Source organism: Cibotium barometz, chromosome 13, assembly GCF_041138505.1.
Source record: "Cibotium barometz isolate CiBa-2024 chromosome 13, ASM4113850v1, whole genome shotgun sequence".
In the NCBI taxonomy this organism is placed as follows: domain Eukaryota; kingdom Viridiplantae; phylum Streptophyta; class Polypodiopsida; order Cyatheales; family Cibotiaceae; genus Cibotium; species Cibotium barometz.
Genome location: NC_141058.1, coordinates 60739787 through 60752841, shown reverse-complemented (window position 1 = coordinate 60752841; position 13055 = coordinate 60739787).

Here is a 13055-nt window from a genome sequence, read left to right as displayed (position 1 = left end):
TGAATGAGTTGGCGCACCTACATAGGAAAGTTGCATTTGCAACTCTAAGACGAAACTTGACAACACATGCTTTGGCAATGCTAAGGTAAGCTCTTGACTTGAACATATTTGATGCCACTACCTAGCCTAGAGCTCCATTCATCTGTCCATTCCAAGCTATTGGGATAACCCAATATTGCTTGATGTTGATTACAAGGTCACACTCCAAAAAACATGGTGCCTTGGATGTGTCGGTTTTATTGTTTTTTATTTTCATTTGAAGTTTATTTTCATTAGGGCAATCTATTTTCAAATCTTAGAAGGGAAAAACCTTGGTTTCTTGGTGATTTGCATGATTTTAAAGCACATAAGGCTTTGATCTTGTTGCAGTGAGCCAAGAATAGCTTAGTAATTATGATTAGGAGTGGAGTCCACTCCAAAAACATGAGCATAAAGCTCCATTAGGTTGGATTATAGTAGGATAGGTAGTTTTTGTTTATGCATTTTATATTTTTTCATGCATTTTTTGAATTGGTAGCTTAAAAGGATGTAAATCTAATAAAAAAAACCAAAAATGCTTGCATAACAACCACTAATTAGGATAGGATCCTTAATTACTCCTAGGATTAGGACCCTTAATCACTCCTCACATCATCAAGTCTAGAAACCTCAAAAACTCTAAAAACCATGCCAAACGAGCTCTCGGGTTAGAAGATGTGAGCCCATAGTCAAACACATGAGAGCCTAGAGAAGTGAACCATGAGTCTACACATGTGAGCCATGAGTCTAGAGGTAGGTATACCTAATATTATGCCAACCAATTATTATTATCTTAAAGACCTATAAGACAATACCCACTCATGTCCTTCAAAGATTTTCTTGTCATATAATAAGTACCAGCTACAATTTTCAAGGAAAGTCGTTTATAATTATTAGGGCATTAAAGTACAATTCTTTACCCACAATAATTGCACACACCAACCATGTCATAGGCCTATTACATATAAGTATGTACCCCAAGTAGGCCAATTTCACAAAAATAAAGTGTGTAAGCTTAGTTCATATAAAAAATGCATAAGCCTACAAACATGAGCCTGGAAACGTATTAATCAATTTGTAAGTTAACATGGTTTCACTCGACTGACCTACTGTAAGGCACTTTGCCATCTTACTTGCGCATAAGAACGGCACTTATCTTTTTGTAAGATGGTGCTGGAGCATATAAAGCAGCCTTACTATATGCGCTTAATGTCAAATAGAACAAGTCTACGGACTTAGTGTACAGAGTTGCTTAAGACTAGTAATAGAGACCGGACCATTTTTTAGTTTAGCCGACCTATTGTGAAAACTAGTCACTTGAATAAATAAGCAATACGCAATCATTTCCTTGCACTAGTTTTCTTATGAGCTCTCTTCTGTCCCTCTTCTTACTTGCTTACATGCTATTATGTTCTTACTTGCTTGATGGATGCTTGTTTGGATATAGGTTTACCTCTTACATTAGCTTCTTCTTTTCCCATCTTTTATGAGAGAGAACCATTGAGGACCATCTCTTCTTACCCCCATGAGAGCTCTCCCTTCATCCCTTTAACAAGGAGTATTCCGGTGTGATAACGAAGTGAGGATGCGATGGATATGATGTGCTAGTGCACCCACAATGGAAAGTTACATTTGCAACTTGAAGGCAAGACCGAACAACACATGCTTTAGCAAGGCTAAGGTAAGCTCTTGACTTAAATATATTTGGTGCCACTGCCAGGGATTAGCCTAGGACTTAGCTCCATTTTTCCATCCATTCCAAGCTATTGGGATCACCCAATATTTCTCGATGTTGATTAGAAGGTTACACTCTGAAAAACACAAAATTTTGGGAGCCTTGGATGTGTTTGTTTATTACTTTTGATTTCCATTCGAAGCTTATTTTGCATTAAGTATTCAATGTTCATCTATTGGTAGGGCTAAACTCTATATTTTGCATTAAGTATTCTATGTTCATCTATTGGTAGGGCTAAACCCTATATTTTTTGTGATTTGCATGAAATTAGAGCCAATGAAATTGGTGATTTACATGAAGATGGAGCCCAAAGGACTTAGATTTCATTACTTTAAGCCAAGAATCAGCTTAGCAATTATGATTAGGATTGGAATCCACTTTGAAAACATGAGCATTGAGCTCCATTAGGTTGAATTAGAGTGAAGTTATTAATTTTAGTGCATGCATTTCATAAATTTTCATAAATTGTTCATGCATTGTGAAATTAGTAGAGTGGGAGCATGCTAAATCATTAAAAAAATAAATAAACACTTAATTAGTTGTATCAGAATCCTTAATTAAGATGAAGAACACTTAACACACCCTATCAATTCCCAAAAATCACAAAAACTAGGCCAAACCAACTCTCAAGTGTAAGGGACATGAGCCCATAGTCTTGCACAAAAAGATGTGAGTTTGGTGGTAGGTATACCTAATATAGTACATACCATAGTCTCACGTAAGAAAATGCGAGTATGATGGTAGGTATACCAAATATAGTACAGAGAAATTATTAGATAACTAAGGACACTTATTACTTAATAAGTGCACACCAACCTTGTCATAGGCCCTATTCCTATATTTTCATGGTCTATTTCACACCAGGGAAGGACATGAGCCTAGTTCATACAAAAAGGGTGTGAGCATACCTACATGAGCATGGTGGCATAAACCTTCATCATACGTGAGTCTAGAGGCGTGACCCTAGACAAATGAGCCTCGAGAGGTGAGCCTACATACGTGATGCTCCCTATGCCAAGGAAACGATCGACCTTACTAGCCCCACTAGTCACTCCTTGGTAGGGGAAAGTTATAGTGTCTACATATCAATCCGTTACCATGAGGTATATATAGATTGCCCCAATTGCCATATCCACCTTTGGTACTACCACCCTAGCCAATTCCTCCAAGAAATATACCAATACAATAGTATTAGGCGATCCTACCTGTAAAAACAAAAACCCAAGAGAATAAGAGAGCTATGAGTCTTATGAACCATACCAATAATATAGTACTTAGTGACCATGCTTGCAAAAACAAAAACCCAAGAGAATAAGAGATTTATTAGTCTTATGACCAACAAGACCCATATGTGTAGCAATAGTACAATCTCTATGGGTATCTTGCCCAAGGTTCACTCATAGACCATAGACTACACCTCTTTATTCGAGGCCATGGTGCAAGAAAGAGCAAGAGACCATAACAATATGGTATGTAGGCCATCGAATGTAATGTTTCCAATGCAAAGACCCACACCATTTCCTAGATATGCATTTAGAGAGAGAGCACATGAGCCTAGAGCTGTGTGTAGAGGGAGAAGATGTGATCCTAAATCTATGTGTAGAGAAAGAAAGTTAGGTCTACATGAGGGGAGATAGGGTATCCACCCTAGGCCCCACTGCATACAAAGAAGAGAAGAAGAAGGGTTGCTACAATTAGATTGTGGCATGCCTAAAAGAAGAGAAGAAGAATGGCCGCTAGTAGAAAATCATGGGTTGCCGCACCTAAAGGGAAGAAGAAGAAGAAGGCTTGTTGAAGAAGAGAAGAAGAAGGGTCACTACAGTCAGATCATTGGCCCACTTTAAGAAGAACAGAAGAAGGGTCATGGCCCACCTTTGAAGAAGAGAGGGTCACTACAGCTAGATTGTCGTCCGCCTGAAGAAGAAGGGTTGTTGTAGTAGTCAGATCATTAGGACACCTAAATTGAAGAAGAAGAAGAAGAGTCATCCACCAACAAATCGTGGTGGGAAGCATGCAGCAGAAGCAGACAACGAAGGTCCTATACCCCGATCCGCTACCCTAATTTGGCAGAGCAAATAGTTATGTTGTGCATCGATTAAAGAGAGAGGCGAGAGTTGTGCTATGCCCCGATCTACTTGCGAACAGTTGTGTTGTGTACACCAATCGAAGAGAGAGGCGAGAGCTCTCATGTGCTATGCCCCGATCTGCCTGCCTGCCTGCATGCAAAGAAGAAGAAGGCTAATGCGCCATTGCTCTCATGTGCTATGCCCCGATCCGCCTACCTGCATGCAAAGAAGAAGAAGGCTAATGCCCCATAGCAATAGTAGGGACATAGAAGGATAGACATAGGAGGGCTAGCAAAAGGAGAAGAGCAAGGAGGGCTATGCCCTGGCTGCCTGCATCAAAGAAGAAAAGGGCTTATCCCTTGGCAGCTTGTGCACCAGCAAGCATGGAGTGGAGGAGAGAAGTAGCTCTTGTCCCTTGCACGCATATGAAGTAGGGGGGAGCAAAGGAGAATCGGACTTATGACCTTGGCCATGCCTACCCAGAGAGAGATTACCTCTAATCAACTAGTCGTAAAGCCCTCTTCTAACTAGGTGCTTTAAACCCAAGCTATTGATGCCCATTAAGAGAGTCATCCAGTGACCCATGAAATGTCTTCCACCACCCTCCCTAAATCCATCACCCATTCCCACTTCATCCCAACCTCCATGACATCTGCTTTGGTCATGGATGCATTATTCCATACCCACCTTCGTGACACCCTCAAGGATGTAATTGATCTCATGGGCCATCTCTTTCCCCTATAATCAACCTAAGATTTTGCAGTGCTCCCCCATATTTCTAATGTTGATACTCATTGCGTGGTCCAAGCTTACCAGCCATGTCACTGAAAACCTTTAAGCGCCACATCCTCCTGACAATAACAAGAGATTCAGAGCCAAGATGCGTACATCTAGGAAAAGGGCTACAAACTTACCCATGCCCAAAAAGATGCTTCAATCTTCCCATGAGAAGAGTGCCATGCTCAAAGCCGAACTCAAGAAGGCCATGTGTGTAATCCATCGACTCCAGCAAGCAGCTAGTGGCATTCGAAACCACCCAGGAGGAGCTCACCCACACACATGAGCAAGACATGAATGCCCTCCTCTAATCGATTCCAAGCCGTTGATACCACTAAAGTTATGATGATACTAGCCGAGCACATAAAGCCAAAAGAGACCAACTCCTACACGAGCTTAAACAAGCGAAAGACAAAGAGGCCTGACTAGTCCTTGCGTGGCTAACCAATTCACCAAGGAGTGTGATGTTTCCCTCGTTGTTGTGCAAAACATGAAGCCAACAAAACCCTCACTGATTTCTAAGCGGAGAACAACCTCAATGAGCGAAGCAGATGCTAGGGAAGTAGCCTACCAAGAGCTCCTCCTCTATAAAGAAACCTTGATTTGCTAAGGCACATGCCAAAATTCATCACATGTAGACCCTTACCTTAAATGATACCCCATTGGAAGGGCGGCACGACCCCACCAACGGAAGCTAGACATGCTTCTCTCATGGGCCCACTGACTTTACACAATGCTAACCATCGGTCTACCCGTGGATACTGTTATCCTCATCAACTACACCTTGGCCCTATACATGCTTCCGTTCAACATCTTTTTGACACAATGCCAACCAGGAGCCAGTCTACCCATGGATACCCTTATCCTCATCAATTACACCTTGGCCCTATACATGCTTCCGTTTAACATCTTTTTATCAAAACTATCTCTAGCCCCACCTTCCACACCATTTTTAGGCTGCCTAACCACTCAAGTCCCCTCATTGATAGTAGCCAGATTGGTTCCACAAAAAAAACCCCAATGCCCACCCCAACCACCTCTCCAACTGAACCAACTTCAACTTCAATCCGCCATATCTTCCATGCAAGCCTCTTCCTCCTCCACCACTCAACCCCCTAGACTCAACCTTCTCCACCAACTTCCATAGTCCTTTGGATATCCCCTTTGACTTGGCCAAAATCTGCATGGTGAACCAATATTTGGATTCCTTATTTGCCCAATGGAAGATTGATCACATAGAGGAGGTTGGCATAATGTTAACCCCAAGGACTACCTAAATAGGTCACATAGGACTCTAATCCAAGCCGCATATGATCTATCTCCTTGGTAATCATCAAATCTAGCAAGAATACATGGCTACACAGAGAGAAATCCACATTGACCCCAAGTTCATGTCGATGAAAAACTTGATGGAGGGTGAGCACATGTATCCCATATACCTAGCAGCTACTGCAACACTATGGGGGCGAGGAACAATATGTCTAAACGACCACCTATGCAATGCTATCACTATGCTAGACCTCATTCAATAGTTGAATGTCTAATCAAGAAAGAGATGGCGAGTACTCCTGTGAGTACCCCCTCCTTAACTCCCTTATGCACAAGTTGTGGGATACACCACATGTATGAGGATTGCCCATTGAGAACGGGTGTACTTGAAAAAGGAAATGAAGCTAAACCAAGTACTAGAATTAACTTTTTGAGCATGCGAGATGGCTTCAAATAGTGCCTCTTAATTGATGAGCCCATCACTACATCTACCCTCTCCTACCTCATCACCAAAATCCCTCCCCCCTCCATTAACTTACTTGTCACTTTCTTCCTCTAAGGCCAAATCTCTTTCGACAACCCACACTCCTCTTCACCCTCCCCATCCATCCTCTCACCACCAACCTCTCCACATGGGCCCATCTCCTAGAGTACAAACAAGTCACATATGTCGATGCCTCCATCGAGCTCACCGCACCCCTTGGTCTTTATCCATACGTGTATGCTTCCTCCAAATCCGTTACTACCCTCGCCCACTTAGACCGACAAGGATGGACAAATATTTACATGGCCTACAAAGCCCCTCTTCACTATGCCATCAAACCATACTCCCCCCAAGGCCTCCTTGTACTATACAGCAAGATATACCATCAACTGGAAATCATAGCTGCCACTGCCATGATCGAATTTGATAAGTCACATGTGGCTTTCCCCCAAGATTTCACCATCGAAGAGGCTCCCTAGGCCAAAGCCTTCTTCTTCTCCAAAAGACTTGCTATAGCCCCTGTGGTGGAAGATGATGACAATGATAGTGACGACGACGATGATGACAACAATGATCCCCCAACCCGTGGTGGTGACCCACATGCCCCGCAATCTTGCCCCCCAATGCCCTCATCCCGTCCCTCACTCCCACAACCACAAAGGCTCCCCCTCTCAACCACTACCCAACCCACCCCCAACTAGTGCTCACGAACATCCCCTTTAAACCCCCCACCCTCCATGCCAAAGTCCTCTTTGGCACTAGCTTCCCCCCTCTAATATCCTCCCGCACCACCCTTACCCTATTTCCCTCATACCACCCTACCTTATGTACCCTCGCCACATTCCTCCCTCTATCTTGGATTGGGCTCGCCGGTACTCCTCCCCCCTAATCAACCTTCATCATCGACACATCCACCCACCCTCCTTGATGCCTCTCTTAGTGCCACACCCTCTACATTGAAAACCCCTCCCACCATAAACCCCAACCCTCCATCCTCCCTACCCCCATTCCTCTTGAAGAAGACAAAATTCCTCCCCATCCCCCATAGGAAAAGGATGAGATGGATCCTCCACTTAATCCCTAAACTAGCGTGACCCTCTAGATTGCACCGAATTCAAATACACCATCCGAATCCTATTTGCCTACTTCAACAACAAAGGTCACTGATCGCATGGACATTCATATCCTTCGACTTTACATTAACACCAAGCATGATGCCTAGAAAATATATCACCCACACCAATAATGTGGAGGCACATGCAGCCTAACCCAGACGCCCGACTCATCAAGTTTGATCTTATGGGCGAACAACATGTTTGGCAATGCCCCTTTCTCTTCAAGCCTCACATATGGGCCGAATACTGTAAGGCCCCACCGTCCACATCAACCTAGCATATCTCCCCATCCGCATCGCTGGGCCTAGGACCTGTTTCGCAAAATGAACAACAACAGAACCCGAAGCTTCGATTTAGCTTCCTTCGGATCAATCCCACACTTTTGGCAGTCCCTACACAAAAGAACACATGATCGCCCGCATGATAGCGTTCAATGCCAAGTATGAGCAGGTGCTAGAGCCTACCATCATTGCCACCATCCACTTCTTTGACCTAATCATCACCCTCTTGGCAAAATTCCCTACTTGGCACCACTCCGATGAAGGATCCCAAGGCCTTACCTTTGACATCAACAAAGGCCCCACACTCAAACAACTATTTGGCTACTGTGAGCGCATACAGTGGATGCCAGTTTGGTGCCTCTAGACCTTTGAATACATGATGGAGTCAACCTTCTAGACAAGCTATAAAGCTTTCCATTGTCCCCTCCAATACCCTAAATCATGGTATGTTTCATCCACACCTACTCCCTCTACTACGGCCCCACTGAGCTTTCTTGCCAGTTCCGAGGATGACGAACCGGAATCAGGGAGGGGGTATGCTAGCCCCAATGGTTAGCATTACTTAAATCATGGCTATAATTTGTGTAATTTGTTTTTATGCGAAACCGTGCTAAGCGCTTCATGTAAAAAGATATAGGATGACTGAGCTTATGACGTGTAATGCTTGCCCCCATGAGCTACAAAGCTTGGATGTACATAGAACTCGAGAACCAATTTTGGGCCCCCAATAATGAATGGGCGGCCAACCATTATAAAAAGAGAGCTCATGTATATAAGAAACTTAATGGAATGTGAAAAGGATACAATCCCATTATCATAATTAATAGAGCAAGTCGTGAAAAATGACAACTAAATTGCACAAATGATGACATAGTTCCATTTTTCAAGAAAATAACAAGAAAAGACCATCTTTTTGGAAAAAAACGATAACTTTCAAAGCTTTGGTACATAACAAGCTTCCTCTCCCTCTATTGTGACACCAATGAGTTGAGCACTACACACCATGGTCCACTATCATTGTTTTGCAAAGACAACGTATTGTGATCTATAACTTCCATTACATTCCAAATCAAATTTTACAACACCACAACATTACATGACAAACACCTACAAGTACTTGAACACACACAACAATACATGAAAGCATGTGTACACAATGTTTTGTATTTCCATGGGCTAGTATCATTGCAACTCATTTAGACAACACCACATTATAATCTAAAAGTTGCATTGTATTCCAAAGCTTATTTACAGATCATAGCATTACATTGTAAACTCTACAAGACGTTGAACACACGACTATCATTTCTACTTCTTCACAAAGACACCATAGAGAGATGCAAATTTCGTTATATTCCAAATAAAAATAGCAATATTGTAGCATATTATGACAAACACCTGTAACTATGTTGAATGCATGCAACACTATATGAAAGCACTTTGGAGCCTCAACTATCATCTTCGCCTTATTCGTCTACCCTAAATTTTCAATGAAGGTGGCAACTTCAGCTCGAAGAGGAGCCTCCTTTGCCTCTTTAATGATGCCAAAAGCTCTCCATATCCCAATGGTTGTTTCTACTTTCACCTCTAGCATGTTCTTGTTAGCAAGGTCTACCGCTTTCTCTGTTGTAAGTGTCTTGTAGAGCTCCTGCACTTCAGATGTTGTTGTCCATGCTTCCATAAGGGCATGCAATCTAGGTTCTTTTTCTTTGAGGTGCATGAAAGATTGAAGAGCAATGACTAAGATGCTTTCATAAGGGCATACGATCTACGTTCCTTTTCTTTGAGGTGCATGAAAAATTGAAGAGAAAGGCTTAAGATGCTTGCAAACATAGTAGTATTAGAGGGATTATTGGATGAAGCCATGATAAAAGAGTTTACAAAGAGCCTATTGCAATATGAAGATATGAGGCTAGGGTAGGGTAGGGTGGGATGTGTGCCTAGAAGAAGAGTATTGGAACATGACAATCTCCACTGTGTTTATAACTTCTCAAAATTAAAAAATATAAATTTAAGTATAAAAATAACTATCTTAAGAACAAATGTAATTATTTTAAGGTCTTGCTCAAACTCTCTCTCTCTCTCTCTCTCTCTCTCTCTCTCGTGTCATTGAGATCTCTTTGCAATTGCTCCATCTCTCTCAATTGTCAATTTAATTACATAAACGATCATGGAAGAAGCTAAAAACAATGCCATTGACATAATTTGAGTGTACAACAATAATGCCTAAAATAATGTATTTCTTTCATTATAAGCTAGTGAAATACAGTAGTACAAACGCCATGGGTGTTGGTGGAAGAAGGAAGGTGGTATGGGGTAGAAAGCTTTACCCAATGTTGCAAGTGTGCAGGTGGGAATAGTGGCCTCGCAAGTTCAGGCCGTGGTGCCCATGATGAGGGCATTGTAAAAGAACCCACAGAGGATATATGTGGCATGACATGTCGATATTGGGGCTCCCTTACAACACTAGGTGGCCATGATGAGGCACTTGATTGTGTTAGGCTCATTGGTACTAGGACGAGTGGAGGATATGGCTGAGGAACATGTGGAGACAGTGCCCCCACGTCCATCTGCTACTCCCATCTCGCGACAAGCATACTCACTAACCTTACCCTTGAAAAATTGTTGACCCAAATCATTATGCACATAGGCAAGCGATCACAAACAAAAACTAAGGCACACCTCATCGCTCTCCATGCTGATTTGCAATGTCGTTACAATATCTTGCATGCTCTAGCCATGGTTCCAGTATCGAAAGCAATCTAAGACTACATCCTCACAATCGGGAACGTCCCGAGTAACCACCTGCCCCATAGTACAAGCTTACAATTGGCACATATATAAATGGATGACAATATAAAAGACAATGACTATATAATGATTACACTACTCGAATCGAGTTGTAATGAAGTGAGTGCTGTAATTACCATGTGAAAGGCTTGCTTACACTCAACAACATCTTGGATGAGATTCCCATCCTCATCCAACTGGTATGGTGAGGTTTCCTCTTGCGGTTTCGGCTCCAAGAAGATATCGTCGTCCACGTCAAAAACTGAACAATCTGCAGCTACCTCGCCTCCCCGCATGTCATACTTTGGACGACTAGACGTACTCTCATGACACGAGGGTGCTTGAAGATGGAGATAACCAAAACAGTGACCTATGTGCACATGCTAGTAAGTACACTAAGGAGGGAAATCATTGAGCTTCACTTTAATAAAAACCAATTTCTTTTGCACCCGCCTCTTCTTGGTCATCTTCTGACATGACATACATGTATCGCGTGAAGCGTAAGAACAAAGTCCTTCACAATGTGAAGTTCTGAGTTTCTGCCTCTCGCACAGCAATCCCTAGGTACTCTGCATGTAGAGTGCACACCATAGTGCCGTCGGCTTGTAGGAACTCTGCAGTAACAACAAGCACAAAAGCTAACTCCACAAGTACCTCCCTAAAAACATTCCATCGAGGAACCACAACATCGTCCTTTGAAGCAAGAGAGATTTGTTTGATAATCGGCCCACACCAAGCACATGCCTCCAAGGCTATCGAAGGCTTTCATGCTTTCGCATCTCATCAGAGATCCCATGAATCGTTGCAATACTGCAAGATTCCTTAAACAACAAAGCATATAACTGGACTGCAAACGCTATAATGATGAATGGAGAGAATCACTAGCCCGGGTTAGAGATCGTACCTTTATTTTCGCTTCCCGAAAGCGTGAGATGAAAGTGATCAATGTTGGAACTCAAAACTAAGTGCAAGGGGTCCACTACATTGGGATTGATGTCTTCATTTAGATAACACGTTATTAGTGTTGATCAATAAATGAACTAATGAGTGTTCAAACATGTTAAGCTCACTTACTAGATCCTAAGAGGGCTTCCTTGTCTTCTTTTAAACTCTCCCACCTCTACCCTTGTTAACCCAATTCTAGGGTTAACAAGATCTACCACCATTATCTTACATCAAGGAGTCACGATAGATACACCAAAGGGTCATACATTCAAGATACGAAGCAATAGTGTCCAAAGCTTGTTATGGGCTATCACACCTCCAAGAGGGAACTCAATGCATTCACTTAAAGGAAGAGCAATAGAACACAACTGTCGTAGGGCACTTACCAATGCTTTGAACTTGAGTCCCGTGAGGCCCAAGCTCACTTGTTAAGCTCCAAACCTCCAAGCTCCACCTCCATGCTGTCATCGTAGAGTCGCTCACACCGTTGCATAAGGCAATCACTCTCTCTCACTCTCCCACACAAGTATGAATCATACAAGCATAGAAGAGGCACAAATGCTAGAATGCTCTCTCTCAATCTCTCTCAGGACACAAAGAAGAGCTCTTGATAGCACACAAAGGGGGATTGTGTCTTTTCATTATGAGAAAATGCCTTTATACATTTGGCCCTTATTCACACTTGGGCGCCTAAAACTTACTTAGCTAAGGCCTTGGGTGGCCAATATCTCATAATGTACAACTTTTATAGTGCCTTTTCATGACACTTATTAATGTTCTCAATTGGAGGAGTATACTTATTAATCTAAATGGGATTAACATCCCCTCCTACCTGATGTAGGTTCTGTCCTCATCATAACAACCTGATACCGAGGTCTAAAGACCTGCTCACCAAACTCATGATGGTAGAAGTTTTAGTGTGACTGAAGCTTTTTGAGGGTTCTTTTGAATGCTGAGTGTGAACGCCAGAACCCTGTGTCCACCATGTCTTCGAACGTGACATGCATGTATGCCAGAAGACACCGTAGATGATGGTAATACAACATCATACCCCTGTCAACAAATGGGCCTTGATTCTTGTCGATTTACGGTTGTTCAGCTTTATATATCCGTCATAGGGCTCTTTGGGTTGATCAATCAGGACCACAAATAATTTTAAAAAATCGAACACTGGCCACGATTGTTGGGTCCAGGATGATACGACTCCATGCTTGTATCCAAGTGAGCATCTGTTTCCTTTGCTCCCGTATGTATGTAAAGGTTGTTCGCATGAAGACTCAGAAATTGTAACATACATGGGAGTCGCGTTGCTTGGCCTCCTGAAATTCCAATGGACTCCATCTTCTCTTTAGTGGTATGTATAATGGGTCAACTCACTAAGTTGGTGGTGCGCACATATAGACTTGGCTATATTATGGAATTGTTAAGTATTCTTTTCTCCAGTCCGGCTGTATTCCAAAATCTTCTAATTTGGGATGTGCACCATCTGTGATAATAGTGGCAGAGCCACCTCGTGTATGTACTGAGTGAGCTTTTCTCCACCTGCGAAAGCAATAACTAATCATGAAGGTGATA